This window comes from Dermacentor variabilis, chromosome 11 (assembly GCF_050947875.1).
Source record: "Dermacentor variabilis isolate Ectoservices chromosome 11, ASM5094787v1, whole genome shotgun sequence".
Classification (NCBI taxonomy): domain Eukaryota; kingdom Metazoa; phylum Arthropoda; class Arachnida; order Ixodida; family Ixodidae; genus Dermacentor; species Dermacentor variabilis.
In genome coordinates, this window is record NC_134578.1 from 126,282,926 (window position 1) to 126,299,041 (window position 16,116).

A 16,116-nucleotide genomic window follows, 5' to 3' on the forward strand; every position below is an offset into this window, starting at 1 on the left:
CTTGAATGTGCCGACCACGCGTCACGGGTCGCGTATAGAGCCAACCGTTCGCAAGAACGCGTCTAGCGTAGCAGCAGAACCGATCGCGGTTGCGATACCCCATCGCTGGTAGCGAAAGAAAAAAGAAAAACACCCACACGCAGTTTGTAGCAATAACCGCACAAACCAATGTGGTTTTAAATGTAGCTCCGCAGGTCAGAGTAGGAGGGCACTGAAACTTTCTCATAACGCACAACCCTGTAGTCCACAAAGAACAAAGCACACAAAATAGATCTGATACAGCCGCACTGTATTATTTCGTGTTTTCACTATATCATAACTTCCGTGTGCATGCTAGGGCCGCGCTAGGGCCACGCAGGCCAGGAGTAAAAGGTAAGAAAAAAAATGATACGCGATCCTAAGCTTTGACTTGGCTGCTGTGGCACTCGCATTTATGTTCTCTAGGCGAACGCAAAGCACAAACTGAACTCGAATTTCTAATAATGGAAATTCGTATTTGGCTAGTTGGTTGTATTTTTGGCTATTTGCGTTTTTCGCCCGTGCATGCGCTTCACTGCGCTACTCTTTGCCCCTTCAACGCGGCTTCACTGCCCTGCGAGAGTGTTCTGCGTTAAGCCGAACCAACAGGCAAAAAGCCTGGGCGCCGCCATCTTGTTGAGTGCGGCGCCGGGGACACAATCGCGCCTAGCACATAGTTTCCCCCCAAAACTGAAAAAAAAGTAGCCTTACTTAAACGAGAAAGATGCCAAGAGTGCCCCGACGAAAAGCTTTAAGGATTATCGAAGGGTAATTGAGGGCGACGCAACGAGCTTTGGCAAGAAGGACGATGGGTGTAGCGTCACGAGGGATAGGAATAGAGCAGATTGAGGGATGGAGCGAACAAACGCTAGTTAATGACACCTTAGTTTAAAACATGAAGAAGAAATGGGCATGCAATGTGGGGGGAAGATGGTAATTAAGGGTTACGGACTCAATTCAAAGAGAAGGGAAGCGTAGCAGGGGGTGGCAGAAAGTTGGGAGGGCAGATTAGATTAGGAAATGTGCAGGGACTACATGGCGACAATTAGCACGTGACCGGGGTACTTGGAGAATTATGGGAGAGGCCTTTGCCCTGCAGTGGGCGTAGCCAGAAGGATGATGGTGAAAAGGTAGCAACAGGTCGATTCTCCCTCCTGGTTTTTTTTTTTGCTGTTATTTATTTTTCTCGAAGGCCGTAATTAGAAATTTGCTGGTGCGGCTGTCCCATTTGCGCGGTAAGAATTGCGACGCTACACACAGGTGGAGTGGCCGTTTAATTACTCTCGTGGTCCGCGAACCGGCATCGTTGCGTATGGTATAGGAATGGTGCGTGTGAAGTCAGTGCTCGCTTCGAGCTTGTGTTCTTCATTTTGATTGAATGAAGTCTCACCTAAGTGAGCGGGGGCCGATCCCGGAGGTATTGCGATACCGGGCCGACCTGCGGCGGAGGTGAAGCAGGCTTCAAGTACTCCGCCAACTTCCAAAAATAAGTTTAATATCGTGGGTCCATATAGAACCCGTATCAGATATTAAGCTGATAAGAACAGAGTTTTTTATTATGCTAGTTACAATACATCAAAATATGTGTTACAAAACCAAGCAAAAAACGGATAAAAGGTGTATAATATAAAAGGTAAACAAATGATTAAAAAACAACTAGTTAGTGGTGTTAGTAATAAAAGGCTAAAACTGTAAAGGTGTAAAACATGACGAAAAGCGCTTCTCGAAGAACAATAAGATCGTTAAGATGTGCCTATGTGGGCTCTAAAAATCTTCGTGGAGGCGTTGATGGTGTCGCTGATGCAGAGGCCTTTTAGTGTGCGTAGGTATTGCCTACTCCGTCGAAAGAGGAAAAGTACGGACAGACGAGGGACCGTAGTCCCGGATTCGAACGCACTTGCGGCCAAGCCCTTGCTGGCTTCGTCTTCCGCCTCAAGTAGACTTGTGGCTCCGGCGCAGGAAGCCCCCTCCCTGGCACTGGCCGAGTGGTTTTGGAGAGCTGCGCGAGTACGCACGCTGAAAGAGCGCACGCCGAAACGCGCTCTTTGAAACCACACACAGGGAGACGCCACGTGCCTGAAACCCTGGTTGTACTGTACTGAATTGAACAAACTATTTTTCACGACTCTAAGTGGTGGATCACTCGGTTCTCGGGTCGATGAAGAACGCGGACAGCTGCGAGACTTGGTGTGAATTGCAGGACACACTGAGCACTGATTCTTCGAACGCATATTGCGGCCTTGGGTCGTCCCTTGGCTTCGTCTGTTTGAGGGTCGGATCACATATCAAGAGAGCCTTCGGCGCACAGGGAACGTGCGTCCGTCGACTCGTTTTGACCGCGTCGGCATCATGGACAGTACGTTGAGCGCTAATGCCACGCGCCAGCGACCTCACGAAAAGGAGACGGTGGCGAGCCGTTGTGTCAAATCTTCGAAGAGACGGAAACAAGGCATCATAATCTACTGCAGCGTGACGAGTGCGCGCCTCTAGCAAGACCGCCGCACGATGGAGTCGGATACCTGCAGGTAAAGAGCGGTCCAAGCGCGAGGTACGAACGTCCGTTGCCATGTAGCGCGCACGTTTGCGAGAGAGTCGGAAGCGATCACAATTTGCGTTGTTAGCCTTCGGAGTACGTCGAGTTCCAGAGCTTGTCGCTCGTTCGTGTCACCGCAGCTGTCTGGGCGCGCCTTCCGGGCTTCGTCGCAGGGATTGGCAGATTCTTGCGAGGAGAAGGGAGGAGAAGGGTGGCCCCCGAAAGCGGTTCGACGCGATAGCGCCGTCTGCCAGCGAGAAGAGCACGGCACGGCGCAGAAATTGCCGCGAAACGGAAAATGTCGCCTTCGAGAGCGTTGGCTGAGCTGACGCGTTCCGTCGTAGTCCGCCGTCGGTCCAAGTGCTTCGCAGTCTCTGTCCCCTAAAGACTGGGCCATTCCAGTTGGGGCAGGGACGACGCTACACGAGGCGATGCCCCCCGCCAGGTTTTAGTCGTCCCTGCGGTGTCTGCTGAAGCGTCGCGCTGCTAAGGCGATCTTTGCCTCGGTGGTGTTTGGGCTTCAGACGGTTGCTCACCACGCAACTGCTCGTGCGCCGCACGCGTGCAGGCGGTTCACCGCCTGCCAGCCTCGTCTATAAGTAGCTCCGTGTTGGGCGAAGGACGTGGTAGGGCGTCGTACTCGGTTGGCGTGGGTTTTCGAACGTGTCGAGTCCTTTTCAGCATACCGCTCGTATGATGCACGCGCGCAGGCGTTGTGCCGCCTGCCAGCGTCGTCCGCAAGGACGTGGCAGGGCGTCGTACTCGGTCGTGCCGGAATGGGCGAAAGCGATGTATCCGTTGTCGACCTCAGATCAGGCGAGACAACCGCTGAATTCAAGCATATCACTAAGCGCAGGAAAAGAAACCAACAGGGATTCCCCGAGTAGCTGCGAGCGAAACGGGACCGAGCCCAGCACCGAATCCCCCGTCCTTGCAGGCGGTTGGGAAATGTGGTGTATGGGAGGCGACGTTCTCGGGTGTTTGCGACGGTGCAAGTCCCCCTGACAGGGCCTTCTTCCAGAGTACGTGCCAGGCCCGTCTCCGCCGTTGCGCGCCCGGGATGAAGCCTCCCGTGAGTCGGGTTGCTTGAGAGTGGAGCCCTAAGTGGGTGGTGAACTCCATCTAAGGCTAATTACGACCGAGAGACCGATAGTTCACAAGTACCGTGAGGGAACGTTGAAAAGAACTTTGAAGAGAGAGTTCAAGAGTACGTGAAACCGCTTAGAGTAAAACGGGTGGGCCCTCGAAGCTCGAAAGCGGTGGGATTCAGTCTCCGGAAGACCGCGGAGCCGGCGGCGTCGGGTAAACGGCCCCCTTCGGGGGGCTGTTCCGGCTGCTGGCACGCAGACGCGGTCTCCAGGGTGCGCACTTCCCACCGCCGGTAGAACGCCGCGACGGACGCGGGTCAATGGGAAACGTACGACTTTGAGTCCGGCTATGGAGGTGACCTGCCCGTCCCTTCGGGGACGGCTCGCGGGAGTTATACCTCGCCGTGCACAAGAAGTTCGTCACTCCGTCCAGGCCCCATGGGCTTCGCCCGGCTGTCGGGAGGCCCGAACGATGACGCCCTCCGGAAACGGAGTGGAGAACCCGCTGGGAAAGCTTGTCGTCTCCTGTCGTCCGGGTTGGTCCCGTGGCGGCGGGTTGGCCGGCGAGAAGCCGCTGCGAGCGGGGCGATTCTCCCGCGGAGGCGCTATCGTGGTTTGCGGCGAGTAGGTCGGTAACCCACCCGACCCGTCTTGAAACACGGACCAAGGAGTCTAACATGTGCGCGAGTCAATGGGTCTCTCGAAACCCAATGGCGCAATGAAACGTGAAGGCCCCTTGCGGGCTGCGTTGCGATCCCGGACCGCACAGGGGTCCGAAAAAGGGAGCAGCAACGGCCCTTCCCAGGCGCTCACTCGTCGCCGGGGCGGAGCGAGAGCGCACACGTTGGCACCCGAAAGATGGTGAACTATGCCCGGGCAGGACGAGGCCAGAGGAAACTCTGGTGGAGGTCCGAAGCGATTCTGACGTACAAATCGATCGTCCGACCTCGGTATAGGGGCGAAAGACCAATCGAACCATCTAGTAGCTGGTTCCCTCCGAAGTTTTCCTCAGGATAGCTGGCGCTCGATGGCAGAGCAGTCACACCTGGTAAAGCGAATGATTATAGGCATTGGGGTCGAAATGTCTTCAACCTATTATCAAACTTTCAATGCGTGTACGGGAGGCCTTCTGGGTTGAGGCCACCCACTGCGATGGGAGTGCCAAGTGGGCCACTTTTGGTAAGCAGAACTGGTGCTGTGGGATGAACCAAACGCCGGGGTAAGGCGCCCGACTCGGGACGCTCATGAGAACCCAGAAGGTTGTTGGTTGCTTAAGACAGCAGGACGGTGGCCATGGAAGTCGGAATCCGCTAAGGAGTGTGTAACAACTCACCTGTCGAAGCAACTAGCCCTGAAAATGGATGGCGCTCTAGCGTCGCGCCTATCCCCGGCCGTCGCCGGCAGAAAAGCACGAAATGTGGGGATGCTAAGCCGCGACGAGTAGGGGGGCCGCAGCGGTGGGCGTTGAAGGTGTCGGGCTTGAGCCCGCCTGGAGCCGCCACTGGTGCAGATCTTGGTGGTAGTAGCAAATACTGAAGTGAGAACCTTGAGGACTGAAGTGGAGAAGGGTTCCATGTGAACAGCAGTTGAACATGGGTCAGTCGGTCCTTAGGCAAAGGAGAAATCCTTTCAGAAGCGGGCGCGTTTGTGCAGCTCAGTCTGTGAATCGGAGACGCCCCGCTGGAACCAAAAGGGAATCGGGTTAACAGTCCCGAACCCGGCTACGGAGATCGGTCCTTCGGGACCGAGTGCGGCAACGCAAACCAGCTCGGAGACGCCGATGGGACCCCGGGAAGAGTTTTCTTTTCTCTGTAAGGAGATCGAGTCCCTGGAATGGGTTCACCCCGAGATAGGGACGGTGGCTCCGTAGAGCAGTGCGGCTCTTGCGCTGTCCGGTGCGCTCCTGTCAGCCCTTGAAAATCCGAGTGAGGGAGTGTGATTTTCGTGCCGGACCATACTCACAACCGCAGCAGGTCTCCAAGGTGAACAGCCTCTAGTCGATAGACCAATGTAGGTAAGGGAAGTCGGCAAAACGGATCCGTAACCTTGGGGAAAGGATTGGCTCTGAGGGCTGAGCCGGTCGGGCTGGGGTCCAGAAGCAGGAACGGCACTGCACCGGGACTGGGCGAGGGTCGTCGCCGTAAAAAGCGGTGCGGCCGAGCCCGGACCAGCGTCGGGACCTTCCTGTGGAAAGCCACAGCTGTGCATTTTCCGTGGGCTTCGCGCCTGAGGTTCTTGCTTCCGCCGGCAGAAAACAGCCAACTCAGAACTGGCACGGACCGGGGGAATCCGACTGTCTACTTAAAACAAAGCATTGCGAGGGCCGTTGACGGTGCTGACGCAATGTGATTTCTGCCCAGTGCTCTGAATGTCAACGTGAGGAAATTAAGAAAAGCGCGAGTTAACGGCGGGAGTAACTATGACTCGCTTGTTTCATGGTGGGCTTCATGGTGGGCGAAGAGCCAATGCCTGCTTCTGAGGGTGAAACGATTTGGAAGTATTTGGGAATCTCCTTTAGCCCGCAAGGTACAAGGAGTCCATCCATCTATACGGAACTTAAAAACTACCTAGATCGTGTTTCTAAAGCGCCACTGAAACACCAGCAGAGATTGGTGGTTCTGCGATACTACTTGTCGCCTCGACTTTACCACAGACTCGCTTTGGGACCAATATCTGCCAAACTCTTGACTCGCCTCGACAAATCGATCTGCTCCGCGGTTCGAAACTGGCTGAAATTGCCACATGACACCGCTCTGGGTGCTTTTCACGCCAAAGCTGGCGATGGAGGATTAGGTATTCCGAACCTGCGTACAACAATCCCATACCTACGAGTTCGCCGTTGCAACGCACTGTCTATGTCTACATTCGACGCCTGTAAGAAGGCTTCCAACATGTCGTATGTCAAAGAAAACCTCGAGAGATCCCATTCTCATGATTTATAGAGGTAAATCCATTGAATCCAAAGGCGCATATCAGTCGTTTTGGAAGAAGTTCTGTCATGGAAGTGTTGATGGGGCCGCTCTGACGGACATTTTTGATGCTCCAGGTGCATCCAACTGGGTTACGGAGGGCACGCGTTTCCTATCAGGTCGCGAGTTTGTGAACCTGATTGAGGTGCGACTGAATGCCATACCAGTTTTGACGCGGCTGAAACGGGGTCGCGAGGTGCCAAAGACATGCAGAGCTGGCTGCAGCCAGCAAGAATCACTGGGCCATGTCCTCCAGAAATGCCATCGTACTCATCACACTAGAATTCAAAGACATGACACCATCGTTCGCTATACGGCAAACCGTTGTAGGGAATTGGGCTTTACAGTCTTAGAGGAACCACACTTCCGCACAACTCAGGGCACCAAGATCCCAGATCTCGCCTTAAAAAGGGATGGTCAAGCCCTGATCATTGATGAACAAGTGGTGGGCGGTCGGACCAGCCTATCAAACGCACACTTCGTGAAACAACCAAGTACATGAATCAGGATCTTCATAAACAAATATCCGGTCCAAACAAACTAATCCTCTCTACAGTTACAATATCTTACAGAGGGGTATGGGCTAAAGAGAGTGTTTCAACTCTCAAAGACCTAGGTTTCAAAGCTAATGACTTTAAAATCTTAACAATTAGGTGTCTCCAGGGGGGCTGGCGCTGTTTCACTGTTCATCAGCGGATGACAACCACGTACAGTGGGCGAGGAAGGGCGTGATCTGCACAGGGATCCGCCAACTAACAGGGTCCTACTGCCCATAAGCAGTAGTAAGCTCTGGCGGCCCAGAAGTCTTGACTGCGCTCCGACGGAGAGGAAGTGTCCGTGAAACGGAACTCGCCCTAAGAACGGACCTCGGCCAGTCAAGCTCTGGTGTCCGAGATTTAAAAAAATAGCCAAATGCCTCGTCATCTAATTAGTGACGCGCATGAATGGATTAACGAGATTCCCACTGTCCCTATCTACTGGTCGTCTCATCTGGGACACTGCACAAGAACGAAGTAGCTGCCCTCATCAAGAGGAAGGTGGACCCTGTGACACTTGGATTGCAGGATGCAACAATGAGAAACGGACAAGAAGGTGTCGTTGTCACAACATCATCAAAAGAAGCTTCCAACAAGCTTCTTAGTCACTTTGAAAAAGACAACGATCTCAAAAACCTGACTACAAAGCTCCCAAAAGAAAATCGACTCCAAATCAAGGTCATTGGACTCGATGAAGAGACTGTCCTAGAAACCTTACCAGAAGAAGTAATCAAGCAAAATCACCTGTCATGCACTCCAGACGACATGGAAATCAAAAAGACATGCAAGGGGGGACAAGGAATGACGGTCGTTTTCGGCCTAAATCGTAATGGTCTTTCTGCTGTCGGAAAGAGGAAGTTTCTGAACATTGGCTGGTCGAGATGTCCTCTCTTCGACCACATATTCTTTCCTAGGTGCACCAGGTTTGCCTCTCATGGGCACACTGCGTTTGAATGCGACCGGCCTACTCAATGCACCAACTGCGGCCAAAGAGGACACCAAAAGAACTTCTGTGAGGACGACCCGCTATGCAGAATCTGCGAAGGTGAGGGAATTGAAGAATTTAACCATTCTATGATTGAGGTTTTTAGCGCACGAAAAGGGACGAAAGACAGTGGCGAAACGAGGACACAGCGCTAACTTCCAACAATGGTTTTATTCCACAAAGCTGTAGACACATATATATATAGGTAACACCCACAACCGTACGCATGCGCATATGTACTGATTTTTAGTCAAATGAGACAGCACCGAGACATGTGTAATGGAAAGTTAAGATGATATCAAAGATGAAGACCGACCATGCATAGCCAAAAAGTTTGTAATAGCAAGTCTAAAAGATTAAAATGTAATCTCCATCAGGCCACCCTCTGTGTCACGTTTAAAAAATCAAATTCTTTACTTGAAAGATCTATTGAAGGCGCGCTAACACACGCGCTCCCTAAACTAGCAATCTTTGCCGCTTCAATAGTCTCACGTGTTGTTTGCGCTGGGCTTCTTCCTATCACCGTGCACTGTTTATAAATGGGACTGCACCCATGCTTTCTGCAGTGAAAAGCCAGATGCCCCACTCCTCCAGTTCGCACATTATTTGCGTGTTCACGCAACCTGTCATTTAGGCACCTTCCCGTTTGGCCGATGTATTTTTTGCCGCAGGACAGGGGCAGTTCATACACGATATTGTTCACACAATGAACGTAGCGTTCCTTGTGATTTGTCCGGCAACTGGGCTTCTCAGAACCACAGTAGCTGGCCTTGCACAAGTTGGACAGCTTGATTGGCACTGAAAAGATGACGCTAACATTTGCGTTATTGCCAATCTTCTTCAGTCTGTGCGAGATATCGTGGATGTACGGTATGATTGCGCGTTTCTGCTTCACTCTCGTATTTTCCCGTGAAGTGGACTCCTCATCCTGTCGTCCGAGTTTTGTGGTCTTTAGGAGACCTTCGGCCACAGCTGTGATGATGTGCTGCGGGAAACCGGCCTGTTTCAGGCGATCCACTTGCGCCATAAAACTGGACAAACACTTGTGAGGACATGAGCGGCGAAGAGCATTCATTAGGGCTGACTTTGCAATCCCCCTCTTAACCAACTTAGAGTGGCCTGATGAAAATGGCAGTAGCGGTTTTTTCGCCCTTGGTTCATATGCCCAGCACAGCTGGTGTCCCTCCAAAAACATTTTTAGATCGAGAAATCGCAAAGTACCATCCTGTGGCGTTTCATGCGTAACAGTGAGCGGTTGTAAACACTTGCTGAAAAGATCTAGCACTTGTGTGACATCAAGACAAACCTCCCCGCTAGGGCTTGGATCGAGAAGAACAAGGTAGTCGTCAACGTACCTATACACCTTTTTTACATTTGAGTTTTCTAATTTGGCATCCAGTATCCTGTTTACACGAAAAAAAAGTCAGCCCTAATGAATGCTCTTCGCCGCTCATGTCCTCACAAGTGTTTGTCCAGTTTTATGCCGCAAGTGGATCGCCTGAAACAGGCCGGTTTCCCGCAGCACATCATCACAGCTGTGGCCGAAGGTCTCCTAAAGACCACAAAACGCGGACGACAGGATGAGGAGTCCACTTCACGGGAAAATACGAGAGTGAAGCAGAAACGCGCAATCATACCGTACATCCACGATATCTCGCACAGACTGAAGAAGATTGGCAATAACGCAAATGTTAGCGTCATCTTTTCAGCGCCAATCAAGCTGTCCAACTTGTGCAAGGCCAGCTACTGTGGTTCTGAGAAGCCCAGTTGCCGGACAAATCACAAGGAACGCTACGTTCATTGTGTGAACAATATCGTGTATGAACTGCCCCTGTTCTGCGGCAAAAAATACATCGGCCAAACGGGAAGGTGCCTAAATGACAGGTTGCGTGAACACGCAAATAATGTGCGAACTGGAGGAGTGGGGCATCTGGCTTTTCACTGCAGAAAGCATGGGTGCAGTCCCATTTATAAACAGTGCACGGTGATAGGAAGAAGCCCAGCGCAAACAACACGTGAGATTATTGAAGCGGCAAAGATTGCTAGTTTAGGGAGCGCGTGTGTTAGCGCGCCTTCAATAGATCTTTCAAGTAAAGAATTTGATTTTTTAAACGTGACACAGAGGGTGGCCTGATGGAGATTACATTTTAATCTTTTAGACTTGCTATTACAAAAAAATTTTTTGGCTATGCATGGTCGGTCTTCATCTTTGATATCATCTTTACTTTCCATTACACATGTCTCGGTGCTGTCTCATTTGACTAAAAATCAGTACATATGCGCATGCGTACGGTTGTGGGTGTTACCTATATATATATGTGTCTACAGCTTTGTGGAATAAAACCATTGTTGGAAGTTAGCGCTGTGTCCTCGTTTCGCCACTGTCTTTCGTCCCTTTTCGTGCGCTAAAAACCTCAGTTATGGAATACCAACACGCCCTAACCTACGCTCTTTCATTCTATGATGTCTTGGGAGTGTCAGAGTTATCTCTCGAAAATCGAACTAGAGAAAAATAGAATCATGGCACGCCTAAACTAAAACTTAGACAGCAAACATGGCTTCTAATGCTTCTAACAAACTTCCAACACATCGTAGATCAGACACATTAGACATATAAGTAAATTTAGCACGGTCTTATAAAGCATCAGAATCACTAAAATTTTATCAAGAAGAATATAAGCAAGATATTTCTGCAGTACAAGAACCATATGCATTAGCAAATAAAATAATCGGATTCCCTATAAAACACAAGATAATAGCACATAACGTTAAACCGAAAGTAGCAATAATATTCCACAATAAAGAAATAATTACTTTTCCAACTTTAGTAGAAGAAAACATAATAGTAATGAGAATAAAGTATAGAAGCAAAGACATTCTGTTACTTAATTGTTATTGGCCACCTAATGGGGATAATTCTCAATATTTATCAAGGCTATAGAATCTGTTAAATTCTATTCAATACACAGAACTTTTAATAACCGGTGATTTCAATGCCAAAAACACTACATGGGGAAGTAAAATAAATAATACAAGAGGGGAAAACATTTTAGAATTAGCAATTAGGAATAACTTAAGTCTTAAATGATAGTAACTCCCCCCCAACATTTAAAACATCAAGGGCAAAAGGTTGGATTGACTTATCAATTGTAAACAGTCTATTCGAGTCTGATATTACAAGATGGGAAGTCCTAAAAGACTTCAACAATAGTGATCACAGATATTTAAAAATTGAAATACAGGTAGGACACAACCCGGAAGGGGAAAAACACGGAATTACTCTCAAAGGAAGGAAAAAGATTTTGGACGCAGTATTAGAAGACCAATGGTTTGCAAACAAAAAGGAATTTAAGAGTATAAAAGAAATAGAGGACAGCCTCGACATATTTTACTCAAAGCTAAATAATCGAGAAATAAAATATACTAAAAAATTGAAAGCTCCTAAAAACAAAACGAACGCTTGGTGGACAACAGAGCTTGAAATAGAAAGAAAAAAAGTTCGAGCGATGAGAAGAAGGTATCAGAGCTAAAGGCGAGATAAGAGAAGCATATAAAAAAGAATACTATTCAGAAGACGACATATATAACAACATGCTGAACAAAGCAAAAGACTCAAACTGGGAAGCTTTCTGTTCAGCTAGCTCAAAGAACCCTTTTAACCTCCCTTATAAAATAGCTAATAATAAAATTAAGAAGAAAATTACTATATGCAGTATTCAAAAAGAAGACGGTGAACAAACTCAAACATTACAAGTAACTGTAGAATACATTTTAGGAGAACTGGACCCAGTACAAGAAAGCACGTTTACTACGAATCTAGATCAAGCCGAAAATAAACTCGAGCATCAGTTACAAGGTAATCACCAGTGCAATGACCATTTCGTAATGGAATCAGAAGAAAACACTATACCACAAAGCGGAAGCATCTAACCGCTATTCACCACCTTAGAAGTGGACTCTGTGATTAAAAATTTGCGTAAGGATGTGGCACCAGGACCTGACAATTTACAAACTGAATTTATAAGAAGAATATACGAGAAACACAAAACATATTTTGTTAATTTGTTTAACGCCTGTGTAAAATTTGGTCACTTCCCTACACAATGGAAAACATCCAGAGTAATTCTAATAAATAAAGCAAATAATGAGGGAAAAACAGGAGTAGGAAAATACAGGCCCATTGCTATTAATTCTATTTTAGGAAAGATTTTAGAAAAACTACTTAAAGACAGATTATATTTTTTTCTGTTTAAAAATAATAAGTTACACGCGAAACAATTTGGGTTTCGCCAGAATACCTCGACAGCAACAGCCCTTCTTGAAATAACAAAGAGAGTAATCAAGAATAAGATAGATAAAAAGAGTAGTCTAATCATTTCACTAGACATTAAGAATGCGTTCAACAGTATTAGAGCGGACATTGTAACTAAAATTCTTCAAGAATACAATTGCCCACATAACTTAAGATTAATGATAAACTCTATGCTAACCAACAGAAAAATAAGATATGATCAAGATAATGTAAAAGTAGACAGAAATTTAGCGACAGGATCCCCACAGGGTTCACCTTGAGTTCTCTCTTGCGGAACCTGATGATAGCAAAATTATTAGAAGCAAAAAATATTCAAGACACGTACGTAATGGCCTTCACAGACGATATTTCAGTTGTACTTAATGCAAAAGTAAGGAAAACTCTAGAGGACAAAGCCAATCAAGTATTAAACCAAATAAATAACTGGGCACAAGAAATGAGACTCGAATTCAATACAGAAAAATCAAACTTTATAATTATAGGTAAACAATATGATAGCCATGCACCCCATTTAAAACTTGGAGGAAAAAGACTAAAAATGAGGAAGGAATTAAAAATATTAGGCGTTATCTTCGATTCAAGAATGTCATTTATCCCTCACATGCAATACATTAAAGATAAAGTAGCCCATTTAACTTACCAACTAAGTAAATTTACCGCAGGACGAAAGGGAATTCAACAGAAGCAATTAAAGACTATTTATACTAGAGGGATTGAGAGGATGATTGTTTACGCTTGTCCAGTTTGGTATAGTAAAAAAGATCGAGATTAATAAAAAACTTAAAGCAATTCAAAGAATATCTTTAATCCTACTAACCAGAGCATACAGAACCACATCGAATTACTCTTTAAACATATTAGCCAACGTCCCACCAATAGCATTAACAATAGAAAAGGAAATAGAAACATATCAAATATTCGCGAAAGGTATAAACTTCTTATGGAAAGATACAGTGTTTACTGAAAATGAAGTCGTATCAAAATATGATCTGTGGGAATTTCACCCGTCTACAAACTTGTCCTTTCCATTCACAGACAAAGAGCTAGACGTGGACATAAATATATATACAGATGGTTCCAAAATGGAAGAGAAAGTGGGAGCAGCATATGTAGTATATAATTCAAGAGGGGAAACATTAACAAAATTGTTCAAATTACCAGAATATTCCTCAAATTACGAGGGTGAAGCGATAGCATTATTAAAAGCAATAAATACATAGAATGAAGTTGAAAGTATGACGGAAGCCCGTCTGGTCGGGATGATGCATACTTAAAAAGAAGAGGTCTGGACACCGACCAAAAATGGTTTAAAAGAGTTATTTGCGTTTCGGCTCCCCCACGGGAGCGTTGTTCACAATGAAAGTAGCGGCAGAGCTGGCGCCCCTTTTTATGTGCGTCTCAAAACGTGATTAAGGCACCTGGCATACATAGGCGGCAGATTGCCTTCGTTGCGATTAAGAGTGTGCGCCGTGGTTTGAATGATTAGGGACTCAAGATAAAGACGCGAAGAATGATTTCGCTCCTTGGCAATCACACGAGATTTCTCCCAGTTAATCTTATGTGATGTGGCTGCGCAGTGTTCGGCCAAGGCACTTGATGCAACGTGTCGTTTCTGGACAACATTTATGTGTTGCTTAAGTCTTGTTTTGAAGTTGCCGGTTTCACCGACGTAGACATACCGACAGTCCGCACACGGAATGACATACACCACGCCTGGGAACTTGTCCTTTTCCAAAGACCCTTTGGAAAAGGACAAGACCCTTTGGCATTTTCGAGGTAGGAACACGAAACGGTTGTCGCAGGCCCGTAGTGATCGCAGTATAATTTATTCGTTCGTGCCTTCAACACTGCCGTTCCTACGCGTTGCACCGATGTAAAAGAAGAACAAAAAACAGCGACATCTTCCACGCGCCAGAAATGCATGCACTCAACTAGCGTGGATGTCGTCCTACGATGTTTATAGCGTTCTTAAGTCAATTTTTCTCCATCTCTATAGGATGACTACGCTATTATGCCCTTCTTATTTACCCATGCAGCGCATTGCTGCATTTAATTACCTTTCTCACTGCTGACTGCGGTATGGGCGTCAGAGGCTTTCATTCGTTGCAGTGAGATAACGAAAGCGTATTTCCTTCACTTAAAGCTTCTTAGTAGCTCCTTTGCGAGCTGTGGAGTTAAATCATACAATGCGTATGTTGTGAGCGAGCTGGTAAACGAAACCACTTTACTGCTGCTGCTACTATCACTTTTACGGGAACTTCCAAAATTAAACTTATATATATTAGTATGAATCGGCTCACCAAGCTTTATATACACGTCCGTTGCTTTAGTTCATAGATCATGTGCGTAGCTTTGCAACCGTGACCGATATTCTAAAAACAGCAAGAAGACAGATGACACAAGTAATGTGTGTGCTTTAATTGTTGTCTCTGCTGTTTTTAGAATATCAACCAACTCCGCGCAGTCGTGCTGTTTACAGCTAAAACGTGTTTTTTCTTGTTGCATGAGGAACATTTGCTTCTAATTGTGGCAGTAATGTTGTGAATTGTCTTCGGCCCAGATCGCTGACTGTGTGCAAACTTGTCTAATTTGTTTCACTTTGCTGGTGTCTTTACAACTTCTGCTTATTTACTCTGCCCGCACCTTATATTTGTTGTGTTTATCGAGACCTGGCCTGTCTCTGCCTCGTTGAAGACAACTGGACACAAGTGCTGGTTGCTGTTGGTTTGTTTGGTTTGCTCAGTCTGAGCGTGGTATGTATATCCATTTGCTAAAAGGGTATGCAGCTGCGTCTAATGGAGGTACTGCTGCATCTAAAGGTAGATTTAATAAGTAGTGGTTTGAGCGAGACTTAGTTGGTTTGAGTGATGTATGACACCAGAGAGTTATTGTTCTAGAAAGGTGACAAAGCTGGTCCACAAATTTCAGGTATGGAGATGCTTAACCATTTAAGTGTTCTAAGTTGCCATGAAGTATTACGCGCATTTAAAATTTCAGTTGCAAAATACATAGTAGAAGAAGAATCCAGAGGATTTGCTGCCAGATGTCTTGAGACAATAAATTGTAGAGAAAGCATTATAGTGTGAGCTGCCAATGATTGTCATCAGGTCTAACCCATTTTTCTATATAGTCACTTTTGCTTCATTGTCTGTTGCCATCGCATGGTTGTTATAAACAAAAAATTGAGCTGCATGATTCCGCTGATTTTTCTCGCTCATAAATTACAAATGTTTTGATTTCGGCTGCCTTGGGGCCTCATGGTAGAAAACGAATGTTTATTATCCAGTTGCCAGCTCCTAAGATCATGTACTTTGTAATGTGAGTGTTTTAAAGGATACTACACGTCTGCCATCATAACTGTGACTGCCGTTGAAGCTCACTTGGTAGAGCATTGCAAGCACAAGGCAGAGAACATGGGCTCAGCTTCGTTGTCTGTTATGCAAAGCATTATCATGAGCTGTCTCCTGGCTTCTTCGTACATCCAGTCAGATAGGCTCAATAATAGTTAGTAATGTGCCTGATGGTGGGTCGTTAATCTGGGTGCTTAGTGCAGCAGCCCAGTACTTTACCCATTAGGCTAAAGATGCATGCATAGCGCACCAGATTAATCTCATTGGTTCTCGCGTAGCAGCTAATTTTTTCAAATATTATGTGACACAGAGTTTGGGATTCACC

General features: G+C 46.9%; 2 non-coding genes across 2 annotated transcripts; one reads left to right on the plus strand and one right to left on the minus strand.

Moving 5' to 3' along the window:
• Positions 1 to 1,413: 1,413 nt before the first annotated feature.
• LOC142565030 (U2 spliceosomal RNA) lies at positions 1,414 to 1,602 on the minus strand. Its single transcript, XR_012824752.1, has one exon. It is a non-coding gene; the product is annotated as a U2 spliceosomal RNA (small nuclear RNA).
• Positions 1,603 to 2,141: 539 nt separating this feature from the next.
• LOC142565196 (5.8S ribosomal RNA) lies at positions 2,142 to 2,294 on the plus strand. Its single transcript, XR_012824862.1, has one exon. It is a non-coding gene; the product is annotated as a 5.8S ribosomal RNA (ribosomal RNA).
• The last annotated feature ends 13,822 nt before the right edge of the window (positions 2,295 to 16,116 follow it).